The sequence below is a fragment of the Myodes glareolus genome, chromosome 1, assembly GCF_982192425.1.
Source record: "Myodes glareolus chromosome 1, mMyoGla1.1, whole genome shotgun sequence".
NCBI lineage: Eukaryota > Metazoa > Chordata > Mammalia > Rodentia > Cricetidae > Myodes > Myodes glareolus.
In genome coordinates, this window is record NC_142026.1 from 80,574,149 (window position 1) to 80,593,717 (window position 19,569).

At 36.3% G+C, this 19,569-nt stretch overlaps 1 long non-coding RNA gene and 1 other non-coding gene across 2 annotated transcripts; one reads left to right on the top strand and one right to left on the bottom strand.

The window, feature by feature from the left end:
- Positions 1-11,738: 11,738 nt before the first annotated feature.
- Positions 11,739-11,923, top strand: LOC125409885 (U2 spliceosomal RNA). The gene has a single exon (XR_007234913.3). It is a non-coding gene; the product is annotated as a U2 spliceosomal RNA (small nuclear RNA).
- Positions 11,924-12,030: 107 nt separating this feature from the next.
- LOC125409851 (uncharacterized) lies at positions 12,031-15,924 on the bottom strand. Its single transcript, XR_007234904.3, has 2 exons — positions 15,830-15,924; positions 12,031-14,165 (listed from the first exon to the last, which is right to left on the bottom strand). It is a non-coding gene; the product is annotated as an uncharacterized LOC125409851 (long non-coding RNA).
- Between the last annotated feature and the right edge of the window lie 3,645 nt (positions 15,925-19,569).

Here is a 19,569-nt window from a genome sequence, read left to right on the forward strand (position 1 = left end):
TTCTAAATATGTTGTTCATCAGTGAGACACACCCAGCTAAGAAGCACTTTAAAGTATTGCAGCCTTTGACAGTTACACATTCATAAGGGTATTCCCCTCCCCAAAGTCACAGCAATTCACTTTCTAGGCCTATTTCTGAATCAGTCCTTCCTCAAGGGATAGGTGTTTGGCTAAGATTGTTTCAATTTCATTCACATCTTTCTAAATAAAATGTAGTCCTTTGGGATTTTATAGTTTTGTGAGTGAAGGTCTTTTTATATTGTAAAAGATTCTGCACTTTATGGGTCCATTCATTACACCTGATTCTACAGTCACAAAAATAGAAGTCCAGATGGATCAGTGTTTGGCTAAGCTGATTTTAAGGCTACTAGAAACTTTGGCATTCATTCATCATTATTTCTTTTCTTGTCAATTTATAGATTAATTTACAGCTTTAAAAATATTTGATCCAATATTTTCTTTAGTTTTCTGGGTATTTATTTAGCTCACCAGATTGTTGCAAAGTGAGTTGGCAAAATAATAACTACTAGAGAGCCCTGATCCAAATTCTTCAGTACACTTAACCACATACAAGTAGGTTACAGAAAGAGTGGAAACTGAGCTGCTGATGGAGATAAGCAGGGTCCCGGACTACTACTCTCTTTATAGATTATCCCAGTCCCTTTGCTTTCTTTTCTGCATTTAGAAAACTTATCACAAGATTCCATGATGATAGGAACCACAGTATTTAAATCTAATTTTTAATAGAAGCTCCAACCCCATACGGTATCACGGAGCCCATTCAACCTCAATTTTACTGTCCAAGGTTCATAGAAAATCAGTGTTTTTAACAATTTGTCAGTTTACTAATTATAAGGCTGCTGCTATATTCTTCTTCCATTCTACTCCTCTGCTATTTTCCAAAGCTTATAATACTGGGTGTGCTCATCGTCAGTCTTGGGTCTCCTTGAAATTAATTGGCCTGTGTGGGCATTGTCCTTCCTCTGACAAGAGATGCCATTTCCAGGTATGTAGATTCAGCATAGCTGAATGGATCAGGCAGCCCAGCAGGAGCAGCAGCAAACCGTAAAATCCATGATTTTAAAGTGTCAGGATCAGTATTTCATGGATCCTCCTGTTAATTCTAGAATCAGATCAACTGGGAACAGACTTTGGAGCCAAATGTTGACAGGTGCAGCTACTGCCATAGTGCCACTGTTCTTTCTCTAATGTGCCCATCTGCTCCCAGGATCCCTCTGCTTCTCTCTAAAAAAGTCCATCTTTCGCTTTCATTGCCTCAAACAGCCCACTTTGTCGTTGAAGACAAAGTCCACACAGACAAGTCGATGCAGACAGGAACAGAGCTATTATATGCCATTAGAGTGCCGAAGGCAGCCACTCTGAATAATCCCATCCTGCAAATTGGTTGTTCTGTCTGTGCTGCTCTAATTACCCAATATTCTCTGCATGCATTAGGATTTTTTTCTGTCTGCACATAAGCAAATAAGAGAGGTAATTAAACTATTGGTAATGGATAAAAATGTTTCAGTGAATTTATTCATATAAATATTTTCATAAACAACTGAACACTAAACATTATTTTTCTGTTATGGTGGTTAATAAAAGGCATTTCCTACTCACAGGAGTAGGATAAAAGGATAGTATTTATTAGTAAACTATTTACTATTATAATTTGGGATGAACTATTTTGTTGAAGAATCATAAGGAAAAGGATACTACTTTGCTGGTTATATTGTGAGCATGGGCTAGACCAGATCAAGCTCCTGTGCTGCACAAAAGCAGGGGATGAACTGGAGCTGGTCCAGTGGCTGGGATTGCTAACCCTTGCATTAGGATAAGGGTATTAAGATTTATTTATTCTTCTCCCTTCTCATAGGGAATAGAATAGGAGAAATTGGGTCAAAGAAGCAGAGATTTGCATGTTTCCACAGCTGCTTACTTCACAAGGGTTTGTGGTTTTTCTTTTCTGTGCTGTGCAGGTTTCCATGCAGAATAGGAGTTGGATGGGAAGTTAGGTGAACTATGGGTTTCCAAACTTGATGGCACCCACGTTGCTGTATTTGTACCTGTTCCCTTCATTCTGGAGTGAGAGACTCATGGGGTTGACACTTTCCTACCTCTTTGAGAACATGTATGCTTAGTCTAATCCCTCTCTAGTTCATAAGAATTGAAAGGTTCAAGTGTGTTTTCTGTCCTTTTGTCCTTTTCAGTTATGTTTCATTCAGTTTTTTTTATTATTTCTGACACTTTTCCATATGTCCTGGAAAGTCCACATTCAGAGAGAAGTACAATATAATTATAATAAGTTGTTAGTGAGATATTATGTTAAGTTATTATTCATAAGGCTTTGAACTTGAGCCCAAAACATTATATAATAAAAATAGAAAAAAAGAAATATTTTGTACTACCATTTTTAAATTTAAAACTTCTAAGTATTTCAGACATTACTATATTGATATTGCTTCCACCCATTTTCTTCCCAATTCCATCTCCTCCCACGCCCCTACACCTTTTGAAATTCATCACCTTTTTTTTAATGTTGTTTTGTATGTGTGTATGCACAAAAAGTACTGAGTCTAGCTCGTATACACATATGTTTAGAGCTAGAGTTTGTCTAACTTCTCGGAGAGCTCATCACTAGAGAAAATTGATTTTCCCTCTCTCAACAGTCATTGATTGCCTAAAGCTTTCATTTAGAGGTAAGGCCCTTACAAAATTTCCTCACTCAGTGACAGCTCGTCAACTGTATTGTTATTAGTAAGCATGCATCATTTAGGTGACATAATGCTGGTATTTGAAGTGTCCAGTGTCCATGTCATGTATTGTGCATTGTTTTGCCCAGGTCCCCTGGTCCTTTGACTCTTACAATCTTTCTACTGCTATTTCTCCTCTGCCCTTGTTGTGTGAGTAAATCATTGTGTGTTGTATGAGTCAAAATGCAGAGAATAGGTGACCATGGGATGTTCAGCCCCAATGCTGAACAGATATGGAGGGACTGGGAAACGAGTGGGATTCGGGTGCATAATGTGAAATTCGCAAAGGATCAATAAAAAGTTATTTTTTAAAAAACAAAAGCATAACTTAGCTAATGGTTAAAGTATCCCCACCTTTTTGTAGTCTCTTAAAACAGGAAGGTATACAAAACATTTAAATGAACTATAGATTGTCTGAGTTTGATCAATTGACTTAGGTTTTATTACTGTTAAACACTTTATACCAAGACGCAAAGTTTAAAAATCCCAACTTCTAATGTCAAATTTTGGTCTCTTTTGGGTTAGGGATATACGTTGAAGTGCTCTCACATGGTCTTGGCAGCAGCAATGGCTGAATCTCCCAGCCAGCTGGGCCATCCTGGTAATAGATATGGTAAATTACTGATACTGAACACAGAATTTCATTTTGTGTTTTATGCATCTCATCTTGTTTCATAGTCTGCCCCTTGATACTTTTAAGAACTACAATTATTTTCCTAATATGTGACTTTGCACAAGGATGGGGGAACATTTCAAAGCTGTATCATAGTTTAGGAGAACACTACCAGTGTTTATGGTGTTTAGGGCTATTTTGGTAGAAGAACATTGGTTTTAATGACCAACTCTGACACTAGTTGCCTTGAACGAATTCTAAACTTGTCTTATTTTCCTCAGTCAAAATAGTTGATAAAAAGAGTTGCAGGGACATTGCCTATCTTATGAATTAAGAAATTCTTTTTTAGCAATGAGCATGCATTTTTAAACCCTGAAATATATCACCTACTGTTTACTTAATATAAACAGAGAACTGATATCATGTATACATTATTCCTATATTCTTTAATGATTCATCATATAAAATAAGTATTTTCCATATGAACTTAGTTAAATTATTGTATGTAGACATTACTATCATGACAAAGAACAGCATTTCCATGATACAATCTCTGAGTCCATCTGATGATATGAGTGTATTGCATTTTTCTCCTTAACAGCATATGTTCACTCTCTTCTGAAATGCGTTGGTGCTCCCAGAGAATCATAACAAAAAAAGTGTAATTCTTTTTTGAGAGTAGGCCCATTCCCTTTTTTCTCCATCCTACCACTTATAAAGATCAATATGACAATGAAGATTTGGAGTTGGAGAGAGCTCTCTATGTATATGCCACTGCTGCCACAGTTATCTGATTCCAAGTTTCAGTCTTTCCACTGTTATGGGGATAATAACACAACATAATCAGGGGGTGTTAGGATCTAATATGATGTTTATAACTTGCTTAACTCATTGCCCGACTTAATAATTGCCATCTCTTACAATAAATTTGAAGATATATTTGCAGTATTATATGGATTCATTTTCTAATCCAAGTCTAGGAAATGAACCTTATGACACGTGGGTCTGTAAAAATACTTCTGTTGCCAAGGTTATCCAGGTCTCTGAGTTATCCAGCCTCTGGGTTCCGGTGCCACAGGTAGTGTCATGGGAGGGCTACCTCTTGTGGCTTGGGTCTCAGGCTGGACCTTTGGTTGATTGGCCACTCCCAGAATTTCTGTGCCACCTTTACCTCAAGGCTATCCCTGTTAGTTTTAATGAAAGATTCAGATATCTGTAATTACTTTGCATTTCTGTTTCAAGATTTCCTCAGGACATGTTCAAGAACAAATACCTTACTGTTGGGTGAAATACGGAAACAGACTTTGGAGCACTAGATACAGCCAGTTCAACCATGACTGTTGCTGAAATACTGAAAGTGATTCCAGCAAGCATAAAAGAGAGAAGGAAAGATGAGGGAATGGTTACAGAAAATAACTGTAATAAGATAGATTAACTTTAGAAACATAAGTATTTTTCAACCCCTTTGAGTTTTCAAGTGAATATATTTTTTTGAAATTAAAGGAAAACTACAGAAAGCAAACATTTAAAAGCAAATTGAACAAAACTCAATTTCTTTCCTTACCCCAAAGGCATGGCCTGATTATGTCTAGTCTATTTGAAAGTGACATTAACTCCTTGTAGCTTTAAGGTTGGTATTTATTAAAAGATCTTCTCACTTCAATTAATAGAATAATATCTTAGGATAATTATATGATATTCTGGGAAACTTTGAGATTGTCAGGGTTATTGTAGATAGACCAAGGCTGCAGGATGCAATGCTTAGCTCACCAGCTCTTTTCAGAAGGATCAGCACCTTTTAGATAAAAAATGAACAAGGAGGGCCCTAATGGGAAATGAGGTCAAACAGGCAGCCAAGGGCTGGTGGGAGAAGCAACATCCCCAGAGGAACAGATTGAATGTTGAACATAGTAATACTAAGGGAATTATATCACATGAAAGACTGGTTTATTTTATTAAATGTCAGACTTTTATATTCTCTCTCTCTCTCTGTAGCTCTGACATAGTATACATGGGCATTTTAAGACAGCTTGCAGGCATTGGTTTTCACCTTCTACCATATGAGTTCCAGGGGTTGAACTCAGGTTTGGTAGCAAGTGCCTATAGCAGTTCCATTGACTTCCATTTACTGAGTTTAAAAGAAAAAAGTAAACTTATAACTAGTCTAATCATTCAAAATTTTGAGATTCAAGTGACTGTTGAGTGCTCAGATATAAAGGAGACACCTGTATCACCCCTTCTAAGATTCAAGAAACATCATAGAAAAGACAATGTAAAGATTGTAAGAATCCCGGGAGAAGTAGAAGTTCTATAAAATGGTGTCTCTGGATAAAACATATACTTAAGAGTATGCAGAAGCTTGGCTACTTGAACAAAATAATAAGGTATGGAAGTAGGAAGAGGACTAACTGTGAAGGAAAGAAGGAGTTCCAGGAAAGGGAGGGAGATGAGCGAGTGTAATGGAGGTGAAAATGCTTACAATATATTGCATACGGGTATAAAATTGTCAGTCATTTAAACCATTCATCAAAAATACATTAATTAAAACAAAACTGTGGAAATTGGCAAGAACAGGCAAGTGTCAGGTGGAAAGAAGGGGTTAGCTTGCAGAATTAAACAAAAAGATCAGGCTAAACTTTATGGGTAAGGCAAAGACTTGAAAAAGGTTCAAGAAAGAACTGTGCAAATATCCAGAACTCACAAAACCAGACAGAGACAGCAGTGAGTGCAAAGCCTCATGGCAGGGTGCACTGCACAAGTTCAGATACCAAAAGGGAGATTAGTGTGTCTTATGCAGAATGAAATAAATAAGTACAAGGCACAGAAGAGGGTCAGTGGGATAAATGGGAGTTGTAGCATACAGGGTTCTATGAGCCTTTAGAAAAGTTTTATTCAGTGTGAAAGTGAGAGGAGTTGCAAGGTTTTGCCTAACTAAGGTTTTTATAAGACTTATCTAGCTATTCTATATATCTAGCCATAATGCATGTGGAAGGAGATGGGATGGTAAGAAGAGTGTCATTCCATGAACTAGATAGTAGGTTATGCAACAATGCTGTCAAAACATGCTGGTGACTCAGACTAAAGTCTTAACAGTGGAAAGGATGCTGCCATTATCTGTAGTATTTTTCCATTAAAGTTTTGAATGTATATCTGTTGGGATTTACTAGGAGAAATCCTAAGACTTTTGGCATGTTACTTTCACTTTCATGTTTTCTGTCTCCGAGTTCAGGTTTTTAATAATCAGCTGAGTAAACAATTCTAACTCTTTCCAGCTGCTCATGACAGCATATGAAATCATTTAAAGATGTACTTGACCTTCCAAGCATACTGAACAGAGGCAGAGGGTGGTGGGGCTTGAACATGGATATCCTTTTATAAGATGATTCACCAGGCAAGAAATGAGTATAAGCAATAGAGGAAAAATGTTACTACAGAAGATGCCTTTGCCAGCTGACAAACCTATGCATACAGGATGGGGCTCATGGTACTTTGTGTTCTTCAAAGTATTTTATTTACTTATTTCTAGTAATAATTGTTGTCTAGTCTTTCTTTATTAGTAATGTTTTGGTAAAATGAGTTGATGAAACTGTAAACATCAATGGATATATTTCAACAGATTTCTTACCCAGACCCTTCATTTGGAATTGTGCCACAAGAGTACGGGTCTGAAAAGCTACATGGGTCATTGTTCTCAGAGAAAGCCTCTGCATATTTGTCTGTTAAATAAACATCAAAGCATGCATGCATGTCATTAACTTGTTTAATGCCTCTGGAAGGAGCAGCACCCACAGGCCCTGACTCAGTTGTCAGAGTGTGGCCTTCTGTACCTTACTTTTTATACTGTAGCATCATTCTTCAGTTCACTTTTCACTTGTTGGGATTTCTAATCACAAGCATCAAGGCTAAATCGATTTAGTATGAAAATGAGTCCATTGGATGACAGCTTACAGATTTACTAGAAACACTAAGTCTAGAAGTGGCGACAAGGGAGGTCAGTCTCAGTGGGAAACAGAGCAGGTCATGGCTTAGGTCAATAGCCTGCCAGAACTCTGCTGGAGACCTCCCAGTGCACCTTCGCTGGAGCTGACCGAACTCTGGTCTGGGCCTCCAGTCTAGACTCCATCCCTAACAGGATTACTCAACTGACTGATGGCCAATTGTGTGACTTGATTTGGCTCTCTGAGTTCAAACTGCATCATCAAAAATACTTGGTTCACTTGCATCATACTTATGGCAGATTTCTTTTCTTACAGAAAATATCACATGTTAGATAGCTATACAGAGGAATGCAATTAGAAACCTTTGAAAGGACAAACCCAGTGGAATACATAATGCTTGGCACATACCTTACCTTTGTCCTAATGCCCTTACTCTATGTTTTATTCTAGGACACATTTTTATTTAAAATATTAGCACTAACTTAGAAATTTCTTTTTATAAAAAAAAGATTTTTAAAAATTTTACATTTCTTGTACTTGCATGTACCTGTGTGAATCAGGTGCTTATCTGATACCTTCAGAGGACACTGAACACTCTGGGACTGGAGTTATATGTGTTTGTGTACTGCTACGGTTGGGAGCTGAGAACTAAACTCAGTTTATTTTGCAAAAGTAGCAAGTGTTGTGTCCTGCTGAGCCATTTCTATTGCCACAACCTGGAAATTCTTACAGACTGAATATGTGTCTCTTTCAAGTTTATATGTTGAAAGTCCATCTACCTCAGGAAACCAGTGTAGTACAAGGGCTCAGACTGAGTACACTGGAGTCAGACTGTTGATGTCAACCACATAATATGATCCCAACTAAGATTTGGTTGTTAAAAAGATTCAGAGCTTTGTCATGTGTGTAGTAGTGGCCATGGCAGGCTATGCAGGCTATGGACAGTGCAAAAGAAAAGTCATTGTGTTCATTATTACACTGTAGCTATGTTGAAGATTGGTTATTCCTTATCTCATTGTTGTAGGGTCCTGGGATAATTTTTAAGACACCAAGATGATGAAATAAGCATGGTATGTTCATTCATTTAAATGATTTAAGTCAAATTTAAGAATTAATATTTTCCATGCCAAAGAGTTCTTTAAATTAGCTTGCTTTATTTATTTATTTGTGTGTGTGTTTGTGTGTGTGCACATGTGTGCGTTCACAAGTGTGCTAGTGAAGAGGTCAGAGGAAAACTTCAGGGGTCACTTTTATTTTCTATATTTGGGTTCTAGGAATCAAACTCTCATCAACAGGCTTGGAGGCAAGACTGCTTACTCACTGAGCAATCTTGCTAGCTCTAACTTTCTTCTTAAATGAACCTATGAGATGGCTTAGCACTTAACACTTGTTCTTGCTGAGGATCCAGGTTCAGTTTCTATTACCCACATAGTGACTTACAACTGTCTATAACTTTAGTTCCTGGTGATCTGATGCCTTCTTCTGACCTCCTTGGGAATCAAGCATGCACACGGTACACATGTATACATGTAGACAAAATACAAATTCATCTGAAATTATTAAATGGATCTTTGAGCATTTCATATTACCAGTGGTAACCACTATTAACCCTGTCATTTCTTCTTGATTCGCTGTTTTAAATTGTCTGTTTTTCCCCACCTTCACATAACAGCATGCTATCTTGAAAAATTTCAAACTTGCATTAAAATATTATGAATTTGAAAAGGAGGTCCTTATTCCTAGTTTAGATTTCTATAATTAACATTATCACATTCATAATATGTACATTATATATTTTGTTATAGTAGAGGAGTAAGTCATATGGACCTTATAGGCTCTTTTTCTGCCTGTATTATAGAAGCGATTATAAAACTCATTTCTAGTTTCTTATTTTTAAAATTGAATAACAACATTGATTTAAAAGTCTTTGCAAGATTAAATGAGATGATCAGGAGTATGACAGACATTTGATGAATGTTACTTTTTCTTTTTTCTCTTTATATCATTTATTGTCACAATGTTTTAAATAATTGTATTGTGGATAAGCCATCCTTGAGTATTCTGCCTTTAAAATCCATAAAAGAAATTGATATAATATATGGAGACACTCATGCCAGAAACTAGTAATGTGTTGACATTATGCAGTGATTTGCAGATTACGTTTGGGCTTTTTCTCTGCAATTTCAACTTGTTTTTAGTTGCTGATGTCCCATGACTTTTCATAAGTTAGGTCAACTCACTACCACTGAATTATAGCCCAAATCAAAGCTAGGATTTTTTTTAAGCAGTAGTACTAAGCCCCCTGCTTTATTTGTCATGACATGAGATTTCATGTTGCTTTGTTTTTTTGTTTCAGTCTTAGAAGCATTGCTTTTTTTTTTTAATTTGGGGTACATTGATTTTCCTTGAAACCTTTCACAAAATGTTTTGACCTGCTCCCCTCTCATTTCTTTGTGCGTACTCCTTACTGGTCATACCAATCCTGATTTCTCACTTTGCCTCATGCATTCCTCTCTGCTGTGCTTCTTGATCTTACTCATAAAATATGCAATCAGAAAGCACTTAAGTTATGCTTCTGCCTGATCCTTCTTTCCATTTTAAGAAATGCTGGCACCTTGTGCATCAACCAAACTACTCTCTGTGCACTTTAAAGCTTTCCTTGTTGGCTATGCAGCATGGAGCACATTCTATTCCCCAGCTTCTTCCATGTTTGCAAGAGCCGCTATTGGAAGATGTTCATTTCAATGAAAATGACTTTCTTCTTATAGTTCTTCATTTTGTCTTCATGTATTCTTGTATGTTACTAGTGCAGTATTACCCATAAGAAATCTACTTTGAATTCTACCTTTTCTCTATATAGAACACTTTATTGACAAATAATTGAATTCAAACAACTGTTTAGAAGGCCATCATTATTATTGGGGATTTAGCTTTATTTAATGCTCAATAGGTTCGTGTCAAAAGTTTGCTGTTTTCGGTGTTCTAGTGTATATGAATGTTCACATTCCATTTATCCACAAATATTTAAATAATAGCAAGTGATGGATCTTTGGTTTCTAGTTGTCAACAAATCATTAGCTAACATTTTAAATAGTTTGCACCCTAAAATTATATAAAAAAAATCTTTGTATCCAAATAAATAAATAGGTTCCACATTTATGAAATGGCTCAAGCCCCAAATCCTAGAACTTTTAAAGATCCACCATTTCCATCAAGGTCTTCTCACACTAATGCTAGTTATTTTATTGACTCTTTGCTGTAGGTCCTAGCACTGAGGGGGCTAAGCTCTGATGGATCCTGTGTGGAATCTTGAATCATCTGTGTCCATATGAAATTTCCAATCAAATAATGAGCAATAGAAAGGGTAAAAATACTTTCAAATAAGTGTCTTTTAAAATAGTAGTATCTAGACTATAAATAGAACTATTGAAACCAATAGTAAAAACAAGTAAACAATTTATTTCAAACATAATAATGTACATGCAGTGATATTGACGAAAAATAAGATTAAATAATTAAATTTATTTTAATTTATATTAATGTAATGCAAACCTAGAAAAAGATGGCAATAAATGGTCACCAGAATGATTCAAATGCAAGCAAGAACTTTGGCAATACTAAATGTTCCCAAGAATAAAACAGTTGAGACTTTTTTCTATTTAGGTGCTGTATATTGAACCAGAGCACAACATGCCTGTAAGCTACATCTTTATTCCTGCAGTTTGAACTCCTACACACTGCTGATCAGAGATTCAAAGTGCTATAATCACTGTAAATAAACATTAGAGCATTGATCGTGAGGTGGAATGAATGTTTTCCATATTCCCAGCACTCCAACTTTTAGGCAATTTAAAAGAAAGCATCAGAAAGCATATAATAATAGCTATAGTAGCTTTGTTTCTAATAGTCCAAATTGGACCAAAAGAACCAAAATGTTCGTCCGCTGGAAAAATGGATGTACAAACTGGAGTATATCCGTAAAATGGAACACTATTTAGGCATAGAGGGAGATGGACTACAGATGTGTGGAGTGATGTGTATAAATCTAAGACAGTAATCATGTTGAGTGAAAGAAACTAGTTTGAAATTGTTGTGTATTAGATGATTGATTTATATGAAACTCATAAAATAATACAACAGGCCGTTATCAAATCAGTGTTGTCAGGTTATAGGAGAAGAGGAAGAAAACTAACACAGACATGAGCAGATTTCCTGATGATAGGGCATAGATTTCTTTCTTTCTTTCTTTTTTTTTTTGATGTAGGTGATACAATTATATACACTTTCAGGGCCAATCACACCAATAACAGAATTGTACCTTTAAAGTGTTAACTGTACGTTATATGTACATTGTATATCAACAAACAGAACTGAAACTTTTGGTTTAAGGAATTATTTAAAAGTAGAATTGATGGCATAGATCACACACATCTCATCATTTCCTGATCTTTGACTAAGATCAAGTATAGTATTTGTTTTTATCAGTTTAATATTTAATAACACAAACATTCTACCTTCTCACTCTTTTTAGTTTTTTGAGACAGAATTTCTTTGTGTCTCCATGGCTGCTCTGGAATTTTCTGTAGATTGGGATGGCCTCAGTCTCACAGAGATCCTCCTGCCTCTGCCTTCCAAATGCTGGTATTGAAGGTGTGTGCCACCACTGACTGGCTTTACTTATTAATTTGCTAAATATTGTCTTGAGAAAAGAAAGACATTTGGAACATGCAGTTTATGAGATTTAATTTTCCCTTGTTTTTAATGCTAGTAACATTCATACTTAGGAGACAATATTTATTAAAGGACTGTTAATATAGTAGCTTGTGAAGCTGTTGTTTGTTGAGACTTCTGGTCTCAGCAGTGGGTGTTCTTTGCTGTATTATGCTGTATCTCAGGATTATAATTATAGTTCCACCGGATTCTCTGATTTAACCAAGAAAGTGAATACATTGTATTCCAGGTCCTTATCATTTGTGGTAATGCTATATCTTCTGCAATGGTAAGACCCAGTGGTTACATATTAATGTTATTTTGGGGTTTTTTTTTGCATGATTTTAGAGTACTTCAAAATTTATAAAACTGTTTCAATACTATTCCAATATAGTCTTGAATGGTGTTGCCATTGAACATTTTGTCATCGATAGGTTTAGTTGTCATTGATAGGTTTAGTTGTAAAGTGAGGCTAATCATCCTCTGATGACTGACTTGGTTCACATACTTGACAAGGGAAGGATGCAAAGCTGTGAGTCACCAATCTTTCCTGTGTACACAATCCCATTCTGGAAGTTCCCAATACTGCAAAGTGATTGATTTAAATAACCAAAGTGTATCAACTCATTTCTGGAGCTGTAAGCTTACAATAAAGTTATCGGTTGATAGTGTTCTCTGAAAGGAACCAAGAAAAGATATGATCCAGGTTGTTTTCTTGGTTCCCAGACTTGAAACAGCAGACTTAGAGTCTTCACCCGTATTCTTTTTTTCATGAGCATCAACACTGAAGTAGATCTCCTGTTGAGTAGTTATGTCTACATAGGCTCTATATACAAATAAGGTCATACTTTAATTACATGGTTTAGGACCTAATCATATGAATTTGGTGGTACTGAATTTAATCAATAGTAGCTCCTATGTTCTCACATATGGAAGATGTATGATGATAGAGGAAGGGATCTCAGACAAAGGCAGAGACCATGAATGCAGACCACTGTGAAGTCACAAACACTAGCAGCACACCATCACCCTGACATTGAATTTAGAGGAGGGCTTTGCATTTATTTTGCATCACAGCTACCACAGATAAGACATTTTGGGTTCTATCACCGATGTCTGCAAATTTCTAATTTTGTTTCATTTGGAATTAACCTCTTCTTTTGGGAATTAGAAATAAAGACCAAGTATTTCTGGTGAAAGATTAATAGCCAATATTCAGGTTTCAATGTATTCTTTGTTCCAAAAGAATGATGAAAATGGATTTATACCTTTAGAAACGACTTCTGTTCTGGAAGAATTTGCTATTTCTAAATGTTTGCTCTGCTTATGCACTTATTATCATTAGCTCTGGTCATTCACTCTTTTCTCATTTCTTGTTTTTACAGCATTTTGTAGAATTGGTCCTTTGAGGCAAGTATTTGATGAAAACACACAGAAAAGGGAATTTAGGGGAGCTCAAACACTAGATAGAAATGTCAGCTGAGTCCCTGCTCCCTTCTCAGTAGGCTCATTCTCTAGTGTGTGCCAAATCATTTCAATGATTTATTTTTCTAAGGTATTTATGCTTGCATATGGTAGGCATTATTTTGCCTTTCAATTTATTCTCACACAGAGCATTTAGAAATGGCAGTTTTTCTCCTTGATAATTAATTTAAAAATAATTCCCCATTTCATGTCTTGCAGTATCTCTGTACATATTTCCTTTTTATTTCAGACATTTTGAACTCAGCAGGAGAAACTAAATCCTGCTTTTGGTGTCATTGCAGCACCACAGACAGTGGTGATTACTCTCCAGGTTAGATAAAATCCGAAGTTTCCAGTCAGCTATTCTCTCTCGGTAGCTTGTCACAAATAGAATCATATGCTGTTTCAGGTCTGTCCTCAGGCAGCTAAGGTCATTAAGGGTCATTCCACTGAAGGAGAAGCCTCTCTGGGGTCTCACTGTGCCTGCCATTCAATTAAGTTCTTCAGTATGTGTAACTTGCCGAGGCAAGCTTTGTATTCCTTCTCTGTGAAGCAGAACGTGGACGTATAACTGAAAGCTGGTCCATGTTGAGGAATCTGGTATTTCTAAATAAAGACCACGTTGTTCTTCTAGACCAAAGGATAAGAACCAGACAACTGATTGGACAAGGCATTGAATCCATAGTTCTACGAGCATTTGTGGAAAGGGGAGGGCAAAAAAAAGCAGTTAATTCAGATTTATCTGATCATCAGATTCTCCATTCAAAACACTTACTAGAAATCCAACATATCTATTTTCACTAGAGTTGCTAAATTTATATATTCTGAGTTTCTTTTTGCCAAGAATGTTTTGACAAAGACTTCCTATAGTCACAGAGAATAGCTTACACTCTCACTTTTAGGAAGACCTTACTGAAGTGATTGAAAGAGGCAAGTGGAAATCAGGACCGGGTTTCAGATCATGCTCTTGAGTGTACAATGGCTCAGTGGAGATTAGTCAGGATAATAAAAAGAAATTTTTTTCTCACCTGAAAATTGAGATTTTGGTTTCTCATTCTATTCTTTAATGTAAAGTACATTTATGTTTGTATACATTGCCTATTTGGTGGATTATTATTTGGTATATTATTATAATTATTTGGTGGATTCTATAAAGGTATAAGGACACCTTAATATAAAAAGACAAGCGATATACAAAACATAAGACCATATACATTTACCACTCTTTACCATACATGTACCACTGTTTACATAGTATAAATCAGGTTCAGCATACCCAACACCTCAAAGATAATTTCTTTGTAGTGAAAGCAGTCCTCTCTCCCAACTTTCTAAAACTATTGCTTTTAGTACTCACCCTACTGTGCTTCTCACTAACTATAAATTCGTTCCTAAGAACTTTTATTCACCTGGCCTTTGGTAACCATCATTCTAGTCTCAATTTCCTTGAGGTCAACTTTTTAGTGTTCACATATACATGACATAATTTGATGTTGGTCTTTCTGTGTCTGTGACTCCTGCTACAAGGTCATATCATTCATTTTTTACTCTTAAAGACTTATTTTTGACTAGAGTAAGACTCAGAAGAAGCAGCACTCAGTAGGACTGTCTATATCTCTTGACAGTTTGTTCCCGTTGCTTTGCTTTGGATTTCTTCATTCTTTTGACCAAAAGTTCAGTATATTCTGCAGCCTCTTTCTTATTTTTCATATTATGTATCCTTACTTTAATATTGAGAATAATGAGTCAGCATTTATATTTCAGTACACATGGAGTGACAAGATGATAAATCTTTGAATGCTTTAATCCTGAGCTTCTTGCCTTCTTTATTTAAGGGGTTTCTGACAATGTATTGGCAGACATACTCTTATCATCATCTTTAGACAGATTGAAAAGTTTTCAGGTTTTCCTGTTTCTTTTGGGTCCCAACCACTGAGGCATGACATCAGTCCAGGAATATTCCTTTCTCCCTCTGTCTCTGTCTCTCTGTCTGTCTCTGTCTCTCCCCCTCCCCACGCACACACCAAGTAGAGAACACTAAAATCTGCATCCACAATGAATTTGATAATTCTTCCTTGTTTTAAGAGGCTGCTTGTTTGTTCCTCACTGCTCAGCCCTGAAATAACCACACAGAAATTGTATTAATTAAATCACTGTTTGGCCTATTACCATAGCTTCTTATTGGCTAGTTCTTACATCTTAATCTAGCCCATTTCTGTTATTTTATATTCACCACAAGGATCATAGTCTGTAAGCAAAGTTACAGTGTGTCTGCCATTGGTAGTGTCTACATTGCATCTCCTTCCTCCACCTTCTTTCTCCCAGCATTCAGTTTTGTTTTCCCCACCTACCTCTATTCTGCTCTACCATGTCCAAGACAAACTCTTTATTAACCAGTAGTATTCACAGCATACAGAGGACAATCCCATATCCCTTTCTCTTACCAGTTTCCCTTGGTCTAGAACAAGAATGACTCTTATGAAGTCATAATGCTCTTATGACACAGGAGTCACATCCTACTGTGGCTCATGGGAAAGCATTGTTTGTTATTTCTATAACTGATTTTAACCACATAATACACATTACACCCAGAGCATTAGCAGCTACTTCTTATAGAAAGTGTAAAGTTTAAATTTATCATACAGTTAAAGTAATTTCTGACAGCTGGTGGGTGGAAACTAGATACTCAACTTCATCTTGATGTAGCTGACAGCCTAGGATATGCCAGGATAAAGTTTTATCTGGCTCTTCACTTAATATAATTGCCAGTTTCATCTATATTGCATGACTTCATTCTTTTTCAAGACTGAATGGTATTCTATTTCATATATGCACACATTTACTTATTCATTTGTCAGCTAATAGACCTTTGATGTTTTTCTTGTCTGTATTCAGTAGTATTGGAATGAGTATGAGAATGCAGGGTCAATTTGACAAGGTGATTTTATGTTCCTTTGAAGGACTCTTTAGTTTGTTTCCATAAGGGTTGTTGTAATTTTCATTGTCAAGAACAATGAGCCAGAGCTCCCTTTTCCACATCCCTGCCCACTCTTTTGTTAATAGCCTTTCTTGTTGAAGCAAGGTATGGCTAACAGTGATCCCACTTTGTGTTTCTTGATGGCTAGTAATGGCACATATTTTCTCATATATCTGCAGGCCATTTGGTGTTTCTTTCTAAGAAATGTCTTCTCATGTTTTTAATCTATTTTCTCCCCGACTTTATTGTTATTATTAATTGGGTTTGAGAGTTTATTATGTATTCTTTAGCAAATAGTGTTTACCATGATGAGTAGTTTACAAATATCTTTCTCATTCTCTGTAAGTTGTTTCTTTGTCTAATCAGTCATTTACCTCTTAGTTTGATTAAACTTCTTTGGTGCGGGAGAATTATCTGTATTTTGTCAATCATGTATTTTAATAAAACGCTGATTGGCCAGGCAGGAAGTATAGGCAGGTCAAGCAGACAGGAAGTAGAGGCGGGGCGATGAGAACAGGAGTATTCCAGGAAGGAGGAAGTCCCTCTGCCACTCCTACACAGACCACCGAAGAGGCAGCATGTAACTTGCCCAGCTGAGAAAGGTACTGAGCCGTATGGCTAACATAGATTAGAATAATGGGTAAAGATAAGTCATAAGAACTAATAAGTAGCCTGACCTAATGGGCATTTCAGTTTATAACCTAATGTAGACTCTGGGCTATTTTCTTTGGGAATTGCTGGTTATGGGGTACTGGGCAGGACAGAAACCCGAAAAAGCCAGCCCCTCATGTTACAACCAATGGTCATTAATATCACTTAATATCAATGGACTCAATTCACCTATAAAAAGGCACAGACTAAGAGATTGGATACGAAAACAGGATCCAACATTCTGTTGTCTACAAGAAACATACCTCAATCACAAAGACAGACATCAACTCAGAGTAAAGGGTTGGGAAAAGGTTTTCCAAGCAAACGGACCTAAGAAACAAGTGGGTGTGGCCATTCTAATTTCTAACAAAATTTACTTCAAACTAAAATCAATCAGAAGAGATGGAGATGAACATTTCATACTCATAGCACGAATAATTCATCATGATGAAGTCTCAATCATGAATATATAGACCCCTAATAAAAAAGCACCCACTTATATAAAAGAAACACTTCAAGAACTAAAGGCAGTCATCAAACCACACACACTGATAGTAGACTTCAACACACCTCTCTCACCAATGGACAGGTCAATCAGACAGAAACCAAACAGAGAAATAAGAGAATTAATGGAGATAATGAATCAAATGGACTTACCAGACATCTAGAGAACATTCCACCAAAATAGTAAAGAATATACCTTCTTCTCTGCAGCTCATGGAACCTTCTCAAAAAATTGGCCACATACTCGGTAACAAAGCAAACTTACACAGATACAAAAAAATATTAATAACCACCTGTGTCTTGTTGGATCACCATGGATTAAAGTTAGAATTCAACAACAGTGCTACCCTCAGAAAGCATACAAACTCATGGAAGCAGAACAGTCAACTACTGAATCACCCCTGGGTCAAGGAAGAAATAGAGTAATAATAGTCTTCCTTGAATTTAATGAAAATAAAGACACAACATACTCAAACCTATGAGACACTATGAAAGCAGTGCTAAGCGGAAAGTTCATAGCACTAACTGCCCAATTAAGAAAATGGAGAAAGCACACATTGGACACTTAACAGTACACCTAAAAGCTCTGGAAAAAAAGAAGCAATCTCACCCAGTAGGAGTAGAAGACTGGAAATAATCAAACTGAGGGTTGAAATCAACAAAATAGTAACACAGAAAACAATCCAAAGAATCAATGAAACAAAAAGCAGGTTCTTGGAGAAAATCAACAAGATTGACAAACCCCTATGCGAACTAATCAAATAGCAGAGAGAGAACATTCAAACTAATAAGATCAGAAATGAAAACAGGGACATAATCACAGACACAGAGGGAATTCAGAGAATCATTAGATCTTACTACAAAAACCTGTATGCCACAAAATTGGAAAATGTAAAAGAAATAGACATTTTTTAAAGATAAGTACCATATACCAAAGTTGAACCAAGACCAGGTGAACAATCTAAATAGACCTGTTAGTCGGGAAGAATTAGAAGCTGTTATCAAAAACCTCCTGACCAAAAAAAGCCCAGGGCCAGATGGTTTCAATGCAGAATACTACCAGGACTTCCAAGAAGAGCTAATATCTATTCCTTAATGTATTTCACAATATAGAAACAGAAGAGTCATTGCCGAATTCTTTTTATGAAGCTACAGTTACCCTGATACCAAAACCACATAAAGACACAACCAAGAAAGAGAATTACAGGCCAATCTCACTCATGAACATCGACGCAAAAATTCTCAACAAAATACTGGCAAACCGAATCCAAGAATACATTAGAAAAATTATCCATTATGATCAAGTAGTTTTCATCCCAGAGATGCAAGGGTGGTTCAACATATGCAAATCTATGAATGTAATCCATCATATAAATAAACTGAAAGAAAAAACCATATGATCATTTCATTAGATGCTGAAAAAGCATTTGACAAAATTCAACACCCCTTTATGATAAAGGTGTTGAAGAGACTAGGGATACAAGGTTCATACCTAAATATAATAAAAGCTATTTACAGCAAGCCAACAGCTAACATCAAATTAAATGGAGAGAAACTCAAAACCATTCCACAAAAATCAGGAACACGACAAGGCTGTCCACTCTCTCCATACCTCTTCAATATAGTGCTTAAAGTTCTAGTAATAGCAACAAGATAACATAAGGGGATCAAGGGGATTCAAATTGGAAAGGAAGAAGATAAACTTTTGTTATTTGCAGATGATATGATAGTGTGCATAAGTGACCCCAAAAAGTCTACCAAAGAACTCCTACAGCTGATAAACACCTTTAGTAATGTGGCAGGTTACAAGATCAACTCCAAAAAATCAGTTGTCCTATACACAAAGGATAAAGAAGCAGAGGAGAAATCAGAGAAGCATCACATTTCATGATAGACACAAATAGCATAAAGTATCTTGGGGTAACTCTAACCAAGGAAGTGAAAGATTTATTTGACAAG